This window comes from Dasypus novemcinctus, chromosome Y (genome assembly GCF_030445035.2).
Source record: "Dasypus novemcinctus isolate mDasNov1 chromosome Y, mDasNov1.1.hap2, whole genome shotgun sequence".
Lineage (NCBI taxonomy): Eukaryota > Metazoa > Chordata > Mammalia > Cingulata > Dasypodidae > Dasypus > Dasypus novemcinctus.
Window position 1 is genome coordinate 27960936 of NC_092216.1, and position 20638 is coordinate 27981573.

At 37.9% G+C, this 20638-nt stretch overlaps 1 long non-coding RNA gene across 1 annotated transcript; it reads right to left on the reverse strand.

Annotated features, from left to right (window-relative positions):
• Positions 1-500: 500 nt before the first annotated feature.
• On the reverse strand, positions 501-14289 carry LOC139438370 (uncharacterized). The gene is made up of 4 exons (XR_011648046.1): positions 14169-14289; positions 11016-11112; positions 10419-10507; positions 501-2101 (listed from the first exon to the last, which is right to left on the reverse strand). It is a non-coding gene; the product is annotated as an uncharacterized lncRNA (long non-coding RNA).
• Between the last annotated feature and the right edge of the window lie 6349 nt (positions 14290-20638).

The following is a 20638-nucleotide window of genomic DNA, read 5'->3' on the forward strand; positions in this document are numbered from 1 at the left end:
ATATGGACTTGTGAGGAGTTCCTAGAGATAAAAGAGATTCCCTAGTAAATGGTAGCCTGATGAAACATTCATTCCCTATTTGCATAGAGCATTCTGTCAACATTCACTGGAGACTCCTTGGCTGAGTATATGCATTACTTTATAACACCTGCTGTATCCTTGGAGTTACATCTGTTCCTGGTGGGGAGGGAGCCAGGTCCATTGCCTACTATACACACTATACACAAGAGGGGTGTGCATAGACCATTTCCCTGCATCAGCTTTGGAGTGGGACTCACTGGTGATAGGGGACCAATTCCCACTAAGATAAACCTATTTCTTCACATTGTGTGAAACTGGTGGTCCATTCCATGCCTGAGTAAGTCATGTGTTTTCTTGGTGACCCCACCCCAATAACTGCATGGACTCTTGTTATCTTCCATGTGGTGAGTCTCCTTCCATATAGGTGGTGTATTTGTCAGTCAAAGGGGTGTTGATGCAAAATACCAGAAACGGATTGGTTTTTATAAAGGGTATTTATTTGGGGTAGGAACTTACAGATACCAGGCCATAAAACATAGTTACTTCCCTCACGAAAATCTATTTGGAGCAAGATGGCTGCTGACATCTGCGAGGGTTCAGGCTTCCTGGGTTCCTACATTCCTGGGTCTTGTTTTTCTCTGGGTTCAAGGTTTCTTTCTTCCTGGGGCTGGCTTCTCTTGTCTCTGTGAGCTTTCTTCCTGATGCTCCAGCTTAAGACTTCAGCATCAAACTCCAACCGCAGAAACCCTCAACTCTGTCCTTTGCCATGCCTTTAACCTGTGAGCTGTACCCACGAAGGGGTGGGGACTGAATGCCCTAATCATAACTCAATCATGCTCAGGTACAGATCAGATTATAAGCATAAGCCAATATCTATTTTTGGAATTCATAACTATATGACTGCTACACATGGTAATAGATATCTTGCCCCAACACTCTGTGTGCCAACAAAGCACTCCACAGCATGGTAGAGGCATAGTGATTTATCAGTAGTCATCCATGGGAGTTTCCAACTCTCTAGGGCATAATGGACTAAGATGCTGGCCTCCCAAGAGATGCACGAGTACAACTGAGATGCAAGCAATCTCTATGTCAACAATGAGAAAATGCTGGGGGGGATGGGCAGAGATGAGGAGGTGGATCCCAGGAAGAGCAAGGAAACTACCCTGGCTGCTGGCCACCTATACACACCCATGCCACCTGCTCCACCATGTCTCAAGGGTTTTAAATTACTGCCCAGGGGATTTTCAGACCCTTTGTGGGAGCTGCACCAAGTCCAGTCTGTTTTCAGGTCAAAAGTTAGGTTTAATACAGAATCACCCTCTCATTGGCTAAAATGGAACTTTCAAAATGAGGTATTTTCCTAAAAGTGAAATACATTAAATAAAAGACAAGATATGGGCAAAAGACAGGGGAGCTTCACATGGCTTGGTTAATGTATCTATTCAAAGAGGGGGGCATTATAGATTCAGTTGTCTCCTGTGGAAGCTAACTACTGAGCTCCTGGCTGCAAACTATCTTTTAAACAAGTCAGTTTCACTGATACATATTAATAAAGCATACAGTTTATCCAAAGTACACAATCAATGGTATTTGATACAATCACACAGTTGTATATTCATCACTTCAATCATTATCAGAGCATTTTCTTTAGTTCAATTATAATAAACAAAAAAAAGAGAAAAAAGGAAGAAATTTCTTTACCTCTCAATCTATTTCACCAGCTGTACATAGCTGCTACTTATGGTTATTCATGTGCAATTATTTATTATGCAGTTTTCTTGACATATTTAAATAACATATGATATATCCAAAAGGATTTTAGTTATAATCAAAATTTTGTGTATTCATCACCAAAAAAAATTTTAGAACAATTTCATTACTCCAGGAAGAAAACTCGCTCCCCTTTAGCAGTTCTTCCCCAGGCCTGCAAAAACACTAATCTAATTTCAGCCTTACAAATTGATTCATATTTATGCTTTACAGAAATAGAACCATACAACATGTAATACTTTGTGTCAGTTTTCTTTCACTTAGCATACATTTTCCCCCTGCTAGTAACATCTTGCAGTATTTACATCTGTAAAAGAAAGAAAAAGAAACAAAAATAACATACATTTGTTCAGTTTCAGAGAAGTATGGCCCCATATATGTAATTTTACCTACAGCCTATTTCACAGGTGGTTTTCCTATGCTATACAGTCCCATGTTCCACATTTTTAAGCTTTCCTTTTAATAATACATATGACCTTACATGTTCCCTTTAAACCAGTTTCATACTGCACAGAATAGTACTGCTAGTTACAAAGATTATATTGGGCTTTGAAATTTTCTATTCATCTCCAATTCACATACGTCCTTAACAATTCTGTACAAGTTAATACTCACTTTTTCATTCTCTAAATCCTTCTATTTTCTGGTAACCCATATTCAAGTTACTAAATCCACAAGATTTATTGTTCATCACAGTACATTCATGTAGTATTTGGCCTTTTGTATCTGGCTTGCATCACTAACATAACGTACTCCAAGTTCATCCATGTTGTTATATGCTTTGACTTTGTTCTTACAGCTACATAATATTCCACCATGTATATATAGCATAGCTGATGGACATCTGGGCTGTTTCCAAACTTTGGCAATCAATAATGCCATTATGAACAGTGGTGTGCTGATTTCTGTTCACATCGCTGTTCTCAATTCTTGTGGGTATATATGTAGTAATGACACTGTTGGGTAACATGGCCAAGTCTATATCCAAATTTGTTAGGACATGCCATTCCTCCACAGTGTCTATACAATTCTACAATCCCACCAACAGTGAATAGGCATTTCTATCTCTCCACATCCTCTCCAATAGTCACAGTTTCACAATTTTTAATAAGTGAAGTGATATTACATTGCACTTTTTCATTTGAATTTTCATAATTGCTTGTGAGGCTGAAAACTTTTTCATGTGTTTTTTCACAACTTGAATATCTATGGACAGTTGCCTTTAAAAATGTTGAACACATTTTTTAATTGGGTAGTTTGTCTTTTTATTGTTGAGTTGTATGAGCTCTTTACATACCATGGATATTAAACCCTTACTGGATATGTGATTATTAAATGTTTTCATGGAATGTAGTCAGCTGACTTTTCAGCCTTTTGACAAAGTTCCTTGACATGCAAGTGCTTAATTTTGAGAAAGTCCTATTTATCTATTTGTTGAACCAAGAATCAAAGAATGGCAAGGTGCAAGTCTCCTTCTAATCTCTACGAAAGAGAAATTGAGCATACAAGTACACTCACCATCCTAATCAGATGCCTAGACACCAGGAAAAATTTACAAGGCATACTAAGAAAATGGAAAAAAATGGCCCAGGAAAAAGAATATATCAAAGGTCCAGAGGAGATGCAGGAATTCAGACAAACAGCCAATAAGATGCACACAAATTTCCAAAGTCAAAATAATAAGATGAAAGCCAATATGACTAAGGAGGTAAAAGACATCAACAAGAAAGTGAGAACAAAGAATGTGAAAACCTGAAAGTAACAGAGCTCATGGGAAAGACATAAGTGGTATCAAAGCCACATTAGAGGCATACAACAGCAGTCCTGAAATGATAGAATAAGTGATACAGCAGACAGAACAGTTGAAATGGAAGAAAGAAATGCTTATAGCAAGACAACCAAAAAAAGAGATGAAGACAAATACATCTACTCTGTGTCAGAGGCTGAGAGCATGAAAATGATAATTCTAACCATAGCAAATGTCCAAAAAAGAAAAAAACCCTGAGTGCTCAGGAGGCAATAAATTTACTTTATGTAGAGGAAAAACAACTGGCTACATCATCCCACTCATGGTCAGGATATGGATGAGGTGGTCCTGCCTTGGAGGGCACTGGAGGCATCAATGAAACAAGGCCTTTCCAGGGACATAGACTTGTACCAAAATTTCAGTGAGACTAATTGGTAAATGGTAGAAAATATTCACAACAATGTTCTGTTTTGGCCTGGAATCAGAAGCCCAGCATCTGCCATTTTCATTGAAGTGGCCCAGAAGGAGAGAATGGGAAACTGTGCTAGAAGGGCCAAAGAATGAACACAAAGAACTACCAAGAGAAGAAAACTGAGGGGCAGGGCTGGCCCATTAAGGAGAGCAATGTGGCTTTATCAAAGCAAAGCAGTGTGGAGACACATCAGAAGATGTGATCCCTAAAGAAAAACTGCAGTTAGGGGCAGAAGGTGGCCTCCTTAATGAGAATAATACCTTACTAAAAGCCAAAAAAGAAAAAGAGGGCTCTCATGTGGGAAAAAGTTTCACCTGTTCTATTGTAGATGTTGCCTTATTGCAGATGTTGCAGTTATTCCCTATTGTAGATGATGTTGCTGTTCTGACAGCAAACAGCTGCTTGGTAGTTTTCAAACAATATGATGTGGAAACTAGGGTCGAGGCTCTCAGTTCCAGAAGCTGTGAGTCCTCTGGTCCCATCTTTATCTCCTGTCTTGTCTTTCTATTTCTTTAAGTTTTATTCCACCTTCCCTTTGAGCCAACCAATCAGTGAGCTGATCTCAGCAACTGGCACCCAACATGGGGCACGAATGGAAGAAGGCTTACAGCAACTGGTGCTGAACAGGGATCCAAAGTGAAATAAAAGTTAGTGTAATGGTGCAGAGCCCCCAGTAATTTGGAAAGCCTTTGAAGTACTCAAGAGTTTGCTTGTATTTCCCCAAGAGACAGAGAGCATCCTGTGTGGGTGCCAGATACACGGATTGATCCGTGCCATGAATGCCAAGAGAGGATGAAAGTTCCTGTGGAATCCAGAACTTTTGGTCATGCAAATGGAGAGACGGATGCTGGAAACTGCATGGCTGGGTCTCATTCTGAAGAATAGAAAGGCTCTACATCAAAGAATTTAAACTATAGAACTTGTTCAAGCATGGCATCATAAAGCAAGTATAGCTTGGGACAGAAAGAGATTAAGAAGAAAATTGAGAGGAGTAAAACTGGAAAAGAAATGTTGAATTATAAAAGGAAGCAATGAAGAAATTCTAGATTAATAGATTTGGAACTGCTTTTGTTTGATGTCACTGTGTGTGTTGTATGTTTCAGGGTGTGTAATTGTTCAAAAAAGAAAAAGGTAAAAAGAAAAAAAAGAAATGAGAAAGGAAGGGAAAAGGAAAGAAAAAGAAAGAAAAGGAAGGAAAAACAAGATAGAAAAGAAAAAGAAAGGAAAAAAGAAAAAAGGAAGAAAGAACAAGAAAGGAAAAGGAAGAAGAAAGAGAAAGGAAAAGAGAAAAAGAAAAAGGATAAAATGAAAGATATAAAAGTTAAGTAAATATTGCAAAAGGTAAAAAGTTTGTGGGAATGTTAACCAAAATGTTATAAGGTGTATTTTTTCCTAAAATAAAATGGTTAATATGGAGATATATGGGACAGAACTAGTATGCATTGAGGAAATTGTAAAAGTATTTTGGTAGCATTCAGTGAGATAATGAGTTTTGCAAAATTAAAACAAGCCTGAATGAATACAAAAAGTGCAAAAACTGTGGGAAAAGGTCAGCAAAGGACTTTTGCAGTTCTTCAAGGCTTTTTGCCCTGGCCTGATGACAATCAAACTGGCTGCATAGAAGAAACCTGTGGCAGTGACCCTACTAACATCAGAGACAGTGGTATCTTAAGGGCCTGGAATAGGCAAAAAGATTGAGACAAGCTGTAGGGTCCCTGCAACTCTATGAAATTCTTACATGTTGGGTAAGATAAAAGTATACTCTCTGCTGTAACTGATAGGGTACAATGTTTTCTTACACTTATAGAATTTGTAATATTGTTGGAATACTAAAAACTCTTATCCCTAAGATGTGTTAATTAGGAAAGGTCCTTCCTGGGAGTAGGAGAATCTCCAAAGGCTGCTTCAAAAAATAGAGGGAGAAGGTGGATACTGACTTAGCCTGTGAATTGGATGTGGCCCTAGGTCCAGTGAAGATGCTAAGAGCACTATACAAACTGGGGAAAATGAGATGTTTTTGATCAAGTACTGGCCTATATAGCCTTGCTGGTTGGGAATATTAAGCCCATGAGTAATGAAAGTCTAGTCATTAAATGTCTTCTAGGTTGAAGTGTTATTTTTCATTGCTGCAGTTATGGATTATGTATAAAATGCTTGAATAGTGATAAGAAATTTAATAATGAAACATATTTCATACTTAGGTGATCTGATGAACTGTAAGTGATACATAGATGTACCTTGTTGAATGTTTTGAGAAAAAATTTAATGAGTATTGTTCAAATGTAAAAGTGAAAATATCATCCAGGAAGCCTGTTCATCAGTAAAATGTCATTTGCATACTTACCAAAAACAAAAATGGGGATATGTGGGAAAAAGAGTTTCACCTGTTCTATTGTAGATGTTGCCTTATTGCAGATGTTGCAGTTATTCCCTATAGTAGATGATGTTGCAGTTCTGATAGCAAACAGTTGCTCAGTAGTTTCCAAACAATACGATGTGGAAACTATGGTCAAGGTTCTCAGTTCCAGAAGCTGTGAGTCCCCTGGTTCCCTCTTTATCTACTATCTTGTGTCTTTCTCTTTTATTTCTTTCAGTTTTACACCACCTTCCCTTTGAGCCAACCTATCACTGAACTGATCTCAGCACTCTCAGAACTGGAAAAGCATAGAGTTCTGCACAGTTACCTAATGAGCCCTTGATGCACCCCAGAAAACAGGAACATACAGGTTGCTAAGGCTTCCTTGTACATGGTACAGGTCAGTGAGGAAGACACTTCTGACTCTAATGAGTCAGATAGGAAGGACACTCACATCACTAGTGCCCCACTCTTACTCTCTTTAAAAAGAATCCTTAGGGATGGAGATAAGGATTCCAGGATCCCCCTAGGGAATGTAAGTCCTTTATTGGCATAGGATGGATGGGGAAAGGAGGGGTGCACACCTTCATCAGTCTCTTAAGATACAGGTGCTCAAATGGCAAAAAAAAAAAAAAAAAAAAAAAAAAAAATCCAGGTGTCTGCAGTGAAGTCAATATAGGGAATGACAAAAATCATTCCTGATGGTATGGTTTGGTTAATGGAGGAAACTTGTAAAACTAAAATGAGATGAGTTTTGTCATAGAGAAAACCATTGTAGATAATCTGGATATGGCACAGCAATTCTCATGCATAATGTTGATTGTAGAGACACTTCTGCAAAGTGTTCAGATATCTGAATGGATTCCATGCAGACCTAGGTACCTCACTATAGCAAAAAATGACCCAATAGGAACATTTCACCCCCAACAAAAATGGGGTGAGAAGACGATGAAATGGAGAACTCAAAGAACAACAGCATGAATGCCATTTGAAAGAATAACTGGGCAGTGACCCCATGTAAAGGTATCAGGGCACTGAACAGTGCAGTGTAAGGAAAATAAGGCATTGGAAAGTATGTTGGGGAATGCACAGCTCTGAGGGAATGGAGAACTAGGAAGTTTTCTCTTGAAGTTACAAAGACAAAACCCAATCGCAATATAGCCAACTGCTTTCTACTTCTCGAATGGAATGTACTCCCCAAAGCACTCCCCAGGGGTGGTTTCTGTTCTGGGCTAAAGTGGTATTTACAGGCCACCTAATTTAAACTGGAGATGATACAGATGTCATCCTCCTGAAAACTGTACATTCTGGAAATGGGACACTCCCTATGTCTTCAATGTAATTTCATGTGCTTGCTTGATGTTATCTTTATATTCTTGTTGGAAAAGCCTTTTTATAATAAAATGCTAATGCATGGAATGACACACTAACAGAATCTGCTTTCTGGGGACTTCTCTAACCAATGAGCCCACAATTCACCATGACTGACATGTTTCATTTTATTTAGTTTCATTTACAATTCCTTTTTAAAGTGTGAGGGCAATAGTAAATGATATTTCAAAAGGAGTATGTGTATACCATAGATACTACTTCTAAAGTGTTTATCCATGACTGTTTTTAACCTTGCCAAAAGCACATCTTAGAATACTAAGGTAATAGATAAAAATCATAAATTTGTGTTCTAAATGATTTACACAGTGATTTTCTGCTTGATGCAAGTCTTTTGTGTTTAGAACTGCAGAAAAACAAAAGTAAAATGTAACCTAACATAAAAGATTTTCAGCAACAAGATCTCTTGCTTGGATATATGCATATATTGATCCCTTGAATCAATCTCACTTTATATCCATCAGTATACCTTTGTCATTTCACAGTTCTATATTGTTATCCCACTTAATTTAAATATTGAGACTTGTTCAAGCTCTTGACCATTTTCTGAATTGTATGCTAAATGGTCTATATAAAGCACTTTACTTTCCACTGAATGTTCTGATGGGAAATCCAGCTGAAGATTTTCCTAAATGACTTCAGGATTGTTACCTCAGCATAAGAATATTAATGCTCAGGAATGACTGTTCACTGAAGGCAAGTCTTCACTTGTGGCACTGGTAAGAGTTGTATACAGTGTGAATTCTCACTTGCCTCATATGTTAATGTATGAATAAATGATTTTGTGTGGTTTTTCATGAATACCATCTTCACCATAAATTATCTGGCACTCAATCAAGGGGTTTCATCTTGTGAAAAATAAGTTTCTCTGAGTTGGAGCAGTAGATGAAGACTCCTCCAATTTCATTACATTTATGAGTTGTCTAGTGCTGTATGTCTACACTATATCTTCTATATGCTTTCCTACAAACATGGCATTTCTATCAATATGCTCCAAGGTGAACTGGCTTAAATTGATGGAGGCTCTGAAAGATTGAACATAAACACAGTTTCTTCAATATTTGAGTTCTTTAGTATGTTTGAAGGTTAAGTAGAAGACTGCACTACCTTCCATAATTGAAACATCTAAAGTATGAGTTCTCTCTTGTAATGTAAGATTAGAACACTGACCAAAGCCTTTCAGGTGTATGGGAGTCATAGGGTTCCTCTCTAGTTTCAGTTCTCTCATGTTGTCTAAGGTTACAAAATTACCCTAAAGTTTCCCCAAACAGATGCTATTCCTACAGTATTTTTCCAGTGTGATATTTCTCATGTCGTCTAAGTGCAGAAGAATTAGTAAAGGCTTTCCTACATACTAGACATTCATAGGGTTTCTCTCCAGTGTGAGTTCTTTCATGTCTTCTCAAGACAGAAGACCAAGTGAAAGCTTTCCCACATATAAGACATTCATATGGTTTTTCTCCAGTGTGAGATCTCTCATGTTCTTTCAGGGAAAAACAATGATGGAAAGCTTTCCCACATAGGTGACATTCATATGGTTTCTGTCCAGTGAGTCCTCTCATGTTTTATCTGGGCAGAAAAAGAGGTGAAGGCTTTCCCACATACATGACATTCACTGTGTTTCTCTCTGTGTGACCTCTAATGTTTTCTCAGGAAAGTAAATAAGTTGAAGGCTTTTCCACATGTAAGACATTCATAGTGTTTCTTTCTAGTATGACTTCTCTTGTGTTCTTTCAGGCCAGAAAGATAACAGAAGGTTTTCCTACATGAGAGACAGTTACGTTGTTTGTCTCTACTGTGAGTACTATCATGTCTTCTGAAGACATAAGAGGTGAAGACTTTTCCACATATGTGACATTCATAGGGTTTCTCTCCAGTGTGAGTCCTCTCATATTGTCTCAGACCAGAAGAGAAAGCATAGGATTTCCCACATACATGGCATTTGTAAGGTTTCTCTCCAGTGTGAGCCCTCTTATGCTGCCTCAGGCCAAAAAATCTATGGAAGGCTTTCCCACATAGATGACATTCATATGATTTTCTTCTTCAGTGATTTTGCTTTTGTAGATTAGAAGATGACTTGTCACTGATTTCCCAAATAGACAGCTGAAGTAGAGTTTCTTGATCTTTTGCATAAAAGACATATGTTTAGTCACTCTGGATTTGTGAGTAAAATCTGGTAATTCATTACATGTAATGCCATTCTATTGAGTATGAGATTTCTGCTTCAGAGAAGTAGATAAGAGACCACAGACTTTACAAAAATCCACTCGTATACATACGAATCCTAATCATTTAGTGACAGTCTCCAAATAACATCTTCCTTATGTTAGTTGGAATATCAAGTTATTCTCCTGCATGCACAGAGATCTTCTCTTCTTTTGCATCCCAATTGCAGAACTATCTAATCAACTTTAGAAGACTTCATAATGTTTCAAAGACTAATCACAAGAGGTGTGTTTATGCAATTATATCTATATAAAAACCCAGGTTATACCTTTGTGCTTGAGTTAATTTTTCCCTAACTGCAAACTATCACCCATTTACTCTTGATTAACACTTAAGATCAACATACCTACAGTTAAGTGGCTGTACTGAATTCCTAATTCATCTACTCCCAAGTATCTATTTGGAAGACAAGGGTTCATATCTGTGAAGCTTACCAATGACATGACGGTAGGTGTGACTTTCCTGCAGATACACTGCATGGAGAGCATTAGTTTTTAAAGACAACTTTCTCTGCCTGAAAGAACTGGAAAAAAACAACAGTAAAAAAATGTTGGTAGACTAGGCTTAGGGAAATTAAAATGTTGAAGTCACATTATTCTATATTTGTTTCATATATGGCAAATAATATCAAATTAAGCAATATTCTATGCAGGAGAAACCTTTATACCACATTGACAAATAGAAAATATTTTCAAAATGGAAATATAAGAAAAATTATTAAAAAGCTGGTATGTTGGGGAGGTAAGAAGAATAACCATCCAAGAGGAAAAAAAGAATATGTCCATTAAGTGTATGGTAAATCTTTACAGTATAAACATATCTATTATGTACAATGTACTATGTACTATTACACTAGAGATTGATAAGTCAATGGAATCATGACAACATCCAAGGAAAATTTTCCCAATATTGACAACTGCGTTTCAGAAAATTTAACTCCCTTCAGGAAATCTACAGTTGTTATTTTCAGTAACCTATGTACCAGTTAACAGATTCCTCATTAGCATGAAGCACAGCATCTGAGAGCTTACCTGAATTCTCACTTTGGAGGAATCCATTTCCTTCTCTCCACAGTTCCTCTCCTTGCTCCAACTGGGAAAGTACATGTGATTTGCAGACCTGATAATCCTGGTAGTGGTAAAAAATAAATGAAATTTTGAATTCTGTGCCATTAACAGTGCATTGCCATCAAATCCAGGGAAGGTGACTGTTTTACTTCTTAGACTTCTTAAGCAAATACCATGAATAACTTGGGTTAAACAAAGGCAATTTATTATGGTTTTCAGACCAGGAAAATGTTGAAATCAAAGCACCATCAAGGCACTATCAAGGCGATGCATTCTCTCCAAGACTGTGAGATTCTCCTAATGGCTGCTGGTGACCCTTGGTCCTTGTCACATGGCAAGGCACATGGAAATATCTCCTGATCACTTTATTCTCTTCTGGTTTCACTGATTTCAGATTACTTCTAATGGCTCTTTGACTGTCTGAATTTTATTCTCTTATAAAGGACTCTTGCATCAGGATTCAGTCCCTTCATGAACGAGGTGAGACACACTGTAACTGAAGTAATCTCATCAAAGGGCCCTACTAACAATGGGTATATGCATACAAGAATTGATTCTATTTAAGTACATTTTTATGGAGTACAAAACATCAAACCACCATACATCACCCTCTAACCCTAAAAATGACAGGTTCTTTCTAGATGCAAAATACTTTCAACCCATCACAATATCCCAAAAGGCTTAAGTTGTTTCAGAAAAAATGTGAAGTACAAAGTACAATCAAAATTTATGATGGGTGTGGTCAATCCTAGGGCACAATTCCCATCTGTGGATGTGTGCAGTCTACAGAACAAGTTATCTTCTTCCAACATACAATGGAGGGATAAGCCAAGGACAAATATTTCCACTCCAATAGGGAGAAATTGAACAAAACCAGGAATTCCAGGTCCCAAAGAACTCTGAAACCCTGCAAGGAATGTTTCATTAGATTTCAAAGTGTGAGGTTCAGCTCTGGACAATATTTTAATCTCCAGGACTGTTGAAGATGCAGCCTCACCCCTTCAAAGTGCTTGTGCAGCAGCCATGTTCTCTCCAAACCCTGGCATGAAGGCCGCACTCTCTGTTAACACTGGCATAGTGGCCAGACTCTGAATTCCTAGGAAAAAGGCACAATCCTCTCAGAACAGTGGAGTAGTGGCCAAACTCCACAATTCCACAAGCACAGATTCCAGCCACCAAGAACATTAGGGTGGCAGCAGTCTTCATGAACAATGGGACAGAGAGTTGGCCAACTCTGAGCCTGGGGCAGACTCATCCTTTCCACATAAATGGGTGGACCTGCTGTCTTGCCTTGATAACATGTCTACAGTCCAGACTGTAGATTCCATGTCTCTGACCTTGAAGTGATTTTTCCTTTAACAGGTTCCTTTTCTGTCCATTTTAATATCAGCTCACAGTGGTTCCATTCATACACATCTCAAAAAAACTTGTCCATTTTCTATATGGTACACAGAGATCCAAACCATCTTAGAGGAAACTTCCCACAGATCTTTCCTAGATGACTGCTCTTCTAATACTGACTTACACAGAAATTGATGATTTATTCATGTTCAGTTAAACCCTCACATAGAGCACTCTTCTTGGAGGACTCAGAATCTCAGAATTTTCCAAACCACATCCCATTCCTCTACATTTTCCTATAAGCTACAAAGAGAAACCAGGCTATTCTCTTCACATTTAGTTTGGAAACAGCCTCAGCAAAACTTCACCACTTTAAAAGTCTGCCTTCCATCTGACTTCAAAACTCAATTGTGCCAACTTCTCTGCCCCTTTAAAACAAATCTCATTTCCTAAAGCTTCCAATTCATTACTTCCTTCTGTCTTCATTGGGAGACTCTTTAGCATCCATACATACCAATGATCTCTTCAGAGCAATCTAAGCCTTTTCTAAGAAAGCATTTGCACTTCTTCAAGCCTCTACCCATTAACTAATTCAAAAGCTCTTTCCACATTTTTTATATTTGCAACAGTAGCATTTCACACTTGTGGTTCAAAATTTTGTTTTAGTTTCCAAGGCTGCTGAAGCAAATAACCTGAGATGGGTTGGCTGAAAAAATGGAAATGTATCACATTATGGTTCTAAGGGTGGGAAGATGGCCAAATCCAGGCATCATCAAGGCAAGAATGTTCCCCCAAGACCATGGCATTCTCAGTTGGCTTCTGGCAACAACTGGTCCTGAGGTGGTCATTTGGCAAAGCACATGGCATCTCTTGGTCTACTTCTTCTCCTCTGGGTTTTATTGATTTCAGCCTGTTACTTCCCTCAGCTTTCTCTCTGTCTGAATGTCATTCTCTTATAAAGAACTCACGATTAATACTCATCTTGATAGAGTTGGGACACACCTTAACTGAAATAACCTCATCAGAAGATCTGATACACGATATTCATATGTAGAGGAATGCATTCAATTTAAGAATATGTTTTTGGTGGTATGAACAGCTTTAAACCACTTTAGTGACTGAAGGAAAATAAGATAAACATTGAAGATCAGTCAAGGGAAAAGAACTTGCAATAGAGAACATTGACAATTTTCACCATTAAAGATTAACTCTTAATCTTAACCTACTACCCAAATACATAAGGACTTTTGGTTATTGATGCCCAGGTTCAAAGACACCCTTGAGAACTCTTTATATTTTCAAGCAAGGAGAAATTCTAGGTTTCTACAATGGTTCATTTTTATTTTCAGAAAGAAACTATAACATAAGCTCCCTAGAATAATGTGTAAAAGGAAATGCATGTTGTTTTTATGAATATAATCTGAATCCACGCTAAATCCCTTGAGTAGAATATTAAGATACATATATTTAACACACATATTCTGTAAGAAAATAATCACTGAATTCCCAGCACTGCTCTGAGCACTGGACATTGAGTAGAAGACATGATATTTGTGTTGAAGATAATTACAATCTAGTTGTGTGAAAAACTAGATGTAATAAGAAACAAATTTCTTTTAGGTATTTGTGCATGTTATAAAATAGTAAAACATTATGTATATAAAGTTTAAAATTAAAATATAAAATAATATTCAAAACAATATGGACAAGCAGTTCTAGACACTTCTTGAGAAAATAACAGAAACTGATATAGATAAGTACATTTGAGATACTCACCCACTGAGATCAGATGACTGATATTCTCCAGCATCACATCTCTGAACAGCTTTCTCTGAGATGTGTCCAGCAAGGCCCATTCTTCTTGAGTGAAGCCTATAATTACATCTTTCAAGTTCACTAACTCCTAAAAACACCATGGACATAAGGATTCAGAGAAGGCAGAGAAGGATGTTTGAGAGGACACAATGAGAAAGTGGCGACTTTTCAGAAATCTCATACTGATTTTGAGTTTCAAGTCAGATCATTCTCATTGCTGAATGGTCACCTGCTTTTCACACCCAGAGACACACAGACACATTGAATTAAAACTCCATTATAAAGAATATCACATTTATGTAAAGTTTATGTAATCTATTTTTAAAAAAATAGGTGTAATATGGTGACATTTTCTAGACACTGGAATCATCCTAAATGATGCTGCAGTGAAGGATACAGGCCATTACATATTTTGTCATAAATTACAAAAATGTGTGGGAGGGAGCTTAAACTATATTGAAAAGTAGAATCCATACTTAGTGGAAATGCTCCAATATGTGTTCATCAATTGTAACAAATATACCACACTAATTAAGGATGTTGTTGGAAGCAGACTTGGCCCAGTGGATCGGGCATCCGTCTACCACATGGGAGGTCCACAGTTCAAACCCCGGGCCTCCTTGACCTGCGTGGGGCTGGCCCACGCACAGTGCTGATGTGTGTAAGGAGTGCTGTCCCATGCAGGGGTGTCCCCCATGTAGGGGAGCCCCATGCACAAGTACTGTACCTCATAAGGAGAGCTGCCCAGGGCAAAAGAAAGTGCAGCCTGCCCAAGAATGGCACTGCACACATGGAGAGTTGACACAAGATGACACACACACACACAAAAACAGATCCCCAGTGCTCCTGATAAGGATAGAAGTGGTCACAAAAGAATACACAGTGAATGGGCACAGAGAGCAGGTAACTGTGGGGCAGCAGGGTGACAGGGAGAGAATAAATAAAATATAAAGCTTAAAAAAAAAGATCCAATGAGCTAATGTGTAAAGGGCTTCCAATTTAAACATAAGTCAGAGATCTATTATTCATTATAATAGCAGAGAACCTTACAGCAAAGTCCAACATTGTGCTGAACTAAACAGAAATCATACAAAACTCTGGATCAATGGATGCTGATGAACCCAACTCTACATAACCCAAGTGTTCACCATACAGACAGTTCAGCAGCACATCACAGACTCCTGATGTACTGAACAAATTCACTAATCCAGGGGAATAAGACCTTCTGACCTGCACTCTCTTTGGGACCTCCAAATACCCCTGTTCATTGCCTCTCTCGTATCTTTACTCCCTCTGTATGGTCAATAGTACAGGAAGTATCTTGATCCATTACGGTCTCTCAAGTTATTCAACAATTCCAAAGGGCCATAAATTTTACTCTAAATACTAGAGTACTCCTAAATGCATGCCAAAATAAAAGACAAGGGAAGCAGACATGGCTCAACTGATAGATTGTCTGTCTATCATACAGAGGGTCCTGGGTTTGATCCTGAGGGTCTCCTGACCCGTTTGGAGCTGGCCCATGTGCAGTGCTGCCGCATGCAAGGAGTGTGGTGCCATGCAGGCGAGAACATGTGTAGGAGTACCTCAAGCGCAAGGTGTGCACCCCACAGGGAGAACCGAACCACGTGATAAAAGTACACCCCACCCAAGAGTGGCACTGCACACACGGAGAGCTCATACAGCAAGATGAAGCAACAAAAAAAGAGATGCAGTTTACCAGTGCCACAATGCAAGCAGATGCAGAAGAACACACAGTGAGTAGACACAGAGAGCAGACAATGGGCAGGAAGGGGATAAAAATAAATAAAATAAATGTTTAAAAAGTAAAAATAAAAAACAAAATTAAAAATAAAAACAAGACATTACTTCTTATAATTACTTCAATCAACGTTTGAAGAACGATTATCTACAAAAGTGGAATTTGAGCATTTTGGGACAAGTGGGTAAGGAGAATTTTAATGATCTTTAAGTTTTCAAAATGCACAAATAAAGAGCAATACATTAAGAAATTAGAAACTGGGAGAAATGAATTATTCCTCTTCTATTATCTAACCATAACTTTTACTCTTCTCAACAATGCACAGCCCTTCACCCGAGCATCTGTAGCAATATGCTGTTTGAACTCACCTGCTGACATGTCAGTCATCCTACTGACTGCAAACTTCTGATCTTACTCATCTCTATCAGCTATATTCAACTACTAATACATGTGAAAGCCAAATGCAGGGATTAAAATGATCAATGAGTGCATTACTACTCCAATGAAGAAATAGGCTCACTGAGAAAAAATCTCTCCAGTGAATACAGAGACTTAATGGAGTCTGGAACAAATCTGTGTAATGTTGGAGATGAAATTACGTACTAATGAATCTGTAACCTATCACCAGTGTCACAGACACCTAGGCAAAGTAATTGCAGCTCAGATCATTAAATATCTCCTAAATGAGCTTATAATATCCATGCTAATCGAAGAAACCAACCCATCTGCTGACAACACAGTGGTAATATCAGTAGACTATCCTACTCATTGGTGGTTGCATTGTAAATAATTCAATTAATAACTGACTTCCTCTGGGTTTTCACTCCATGAAATAAGCACTAGATAAACAAAGTTGGCAATGGAAAAAGAAGCTATGAAAATCTGGTCTTGCCCCCAATTTCCAGTCTCATCTGTCATGAATCCCAACCCTTCACTTCGAAGTAACCCCATCCCCATCAATAGGAAAATGAAGTGTGCTCCAAGAGAAAGAGGGGAGGACCGTTCTCTCCACAAGTCAAGAGTGAGAAGGCCTTGGCTACTCTGGAGAACAAAGAAGGTGTGAATACCTAGCTTCACTGTACAGAATAGAACATGAAAATAATTGAGTTCTATATATTCATTAGCCAATGGTGTTCAGAGATTTCCAATTCCCTCCCTGAGTCTTAAAACGTTGGGTCTCCACTGTCAGAATAACCAAATTAGAATTTCTCATATAGAATTCCTGGGCTTATGAAACATCCATCCCAGTTTCCTGGACTTTCAAACCCTTTCTGCTTTACTTTGCATCTATCCTTGAGTACACTTGCCCTAAATCATCTTGGTTCTTCCACACAGGTGTCTAATAATATCACTTACCAACACTGAGTTCTATATCTTATCCCACTGGAATTGGACATCACCCAAGATACTGAAGAACGTATTTCATTATGAGGTTGATCAATTCAAGGCTTGTTCCATGTGGAGACATCAATAGCTCCCATCATGCAATTTTAGCCCTTAAAATTCCCTGCATCAGAAAGAAGTAGAAGTATATGCCCTCAATCATCATTAGAGCACTTTCATATTTGGTTATGTCATCTTCAAAGTAACCCTGCTGAGTAAGTCTAAATTACCCAATCAACAAATGAAATAGAGGTTCAGAAATCTTTAGTAATGTTTAAAATTACATGACTAGAAAAAGACAGCCAGAGTTTCCATTATTTCCGCTTGTCTCACAATTCAAATTCCTGAAGTGTTCCAATGAGGATTTATCTGGAATGTCACCTTTCATTTTGATAATCAGAGTTCCTAACTTATTGCCCAAATCTCTTCTTCATATATTTTATTCACACAATTATGACCCCTATCCAGGTTCTCCTACCATACAGGAACTGATTCTACTATCAAAACATTAGCCGATAACTCCACCTGATGTTCATAGTCCAATATATTGGACACTTACTCATTTCAACAGACACCTATTCAGAACATTTCTCATGACCTTCAGTGTATTTACATCTGTCTCCAATCACATGCCTTGTCCATGACGCATGGACAAAGAACATGGAGTAATATGCTGATCTAGGGCTAAATATAGTTTATTTCCTTCAGTTCACTCATGTATTTTGTCAGTATACATTTATTTCTTTGTCTATCCTTTATTGGTGCAATTGCATAAAACAAATCCCTGAAAGATTTTAAGGAAATTTCACTTTAAGAAATACAAATGAATCATGCATTCAGAAAGACTGCATGTCCACAATAACATAACCAGCCCTCAGACTGCCTGGGTCTCAGTGCCCAGAGTCAAATCCAGCAATTACAGTTCAAATAACAAAATCATTTACAAAATAAGGACTGTCCCTTCTGGTTAAAATTCTCTTCTTTACTCAACAGAATCTAAACAGATCAAACATGCAAGGAAAACAAGACACTGATGAGGCTTTCACCCTCAGTCCAGTACTAAGAGTTCCTTTCTCACTGTAGAAAAAGGACCATTTTCATGAAGGGATTTTCTTGTATGCAGCTGATTGCGTTACAGTCCTGTAACCTAGAACACACACCCCTGATTAATTCAGATGACAATGAAGATACTTTTAATCAAGTCATGCCTTCTTTATCACAATCTTTATGCTCAAATTAGAGAAATCATGCAGACTCAAGAAAAACAGACTGTACCCTTTAATTCCTCCTCAAAGTCTCTACATCAGTCTTCATATCATTCCCCACAAGTTTTGTAGATTTTGTCCTAGGCAAGGATTCTAGAACAGTCACAGGAAGAACATCTCTACTACTCTTCATTTCTAAGAGGACTTGTAACCAACCAACGTTCAAAGGATGTGGGCATCAATGTAGTTTAAATATTTGTGTTGAAAATATATATTCAAAGAAAAACATTTTCATTTTGAAAAGTGTGCATATATTAATACTAAACATAGGAAATACCATCTCACGTCTGTTCATGTCAAATTTTGTTGATGTTCTAAGAACTGTAAAACCCCACGAACTTCAAAACTATAGAGATTTCCAGAGTAAATTAATCTAGTTTCATTATTGATTTTCCATGAATAGAATGTGCAATACATTTTTATTATTAGATCCATTCCAGGATCATGTGTTACATTAATTTTATTTCTCTCCTCTCCCCCCAGTTGTCTGCTCTCTATGTCCATTCACTGTGTGTTTTTCTGTGTCTGCTTGTATTCTTGTCAGCAGCACCAGGAATCTGTGTCTCTTATAGTTGTGTCATCTTGCTGTGTCAGCTCTCCATGTGTGCGGCCCCACTCCTTGGCAGGCTACAGTTTTTTTGCATGGGTGGCTCTTGGGGTGCACTCCCTGCACATAGCTCTCCCCTACATAGGGGACACCCCTGTATGGCACAGCCCTCTTAGTGCACATCAGCACTGTGCATGGGCCAGCTTCACCCACATGGGTCAGGAGACTCCAGGTTTGAACCTTGGACTTTCCATGTGGTAGGAGGATGATCTATCCATTGAGCCAAATATGCTTCCCATGTGTTGCATTTAACTGTCACTCTCTCTAGTTACTCTTTTTATAAATTGTGGTAGCATGTATGCAACAAACTTTCCAATCTCAACCATGTCAAAGCACATGAGTGGAATTAATCACATGCAAAATGTTGTGCTTTCCTCACCAACATTCATTACCAGAACTTTCTAATTGTCTCAAACAAAATCCTACAACCGGTATTCAATATTTTTTAAAACTAAAAGTATGAAAGCTTTCAGGTGTATCTTGACATATGGAACAAAAACTATTTCAAAAGTGAAATCAAGCAATGTATTTTCATTTTAGGTATGGATCCCTGATCCCAAAATAATATTTTCTATTTTCTTTTTAAATTCACAGTTCTGAAATTTAAAAAATATACTCTGTTTAATTTTAATGCTATGCCATTTAGGTAATCATAACATCATTTTCATGGTTTTCTGATGTAATCCTATGAAATTACAGCCTAGTCACACAACATTCTTGAGGCAAGCAATAATTTCTTTTTGTCAAAATTTTGTCTATGCTGTAGATCAGTGCTGAGCTAGGCTTGTCCAAGTGCATGAAGTTATATGAGCAATTAAAATAGGCTGGAAAAGAACCACATTAGAAGAACTCATTTAAAGGAAAAAATGCAAGGATGCTCTATTTGTCAGCCAAAGGAGTGCTAATGCAAAATTTTCTACCAGGAGAGTGGGGTATTTCCTGATGCAATTACCAAAAATTCTGGAATAGTTTTATAAATGGTTAAGGGGTGTTTTTTAGAGGAACTCTGAGATGCTTGAGAAAAGGCCTAGATTGCTTTGAAGAGAATGTTGGTAGGTATGTGGAGCCTAAAGTTATTTCCAATAAGACATTAGAAGGAAATAATGAAACTATTATTGGAAACTAGAGGAAAGGCGATCCATGTTTTAAAGTTACACAGAACTTAGCAAGATTGAGTCCTAATATTATTTGGAAAGCAGAATTTTAAAATGATGAGTTTGGAAACTTACCCAATGAGATTTCCAAACTAAATGTGGAAAATGCAGCCTGCTTTCTCCCTGCAAATTATAGCAAAATGCTGGAAGAAAGAGATAAGCTGATAAATTCGTCAGCAGAAAGGAACCAGAAACTGATTCCAGAAATTCCAAGCCTCCAGACAATAGGGCCACATTTGATCAATTAACTTGGAAATTGT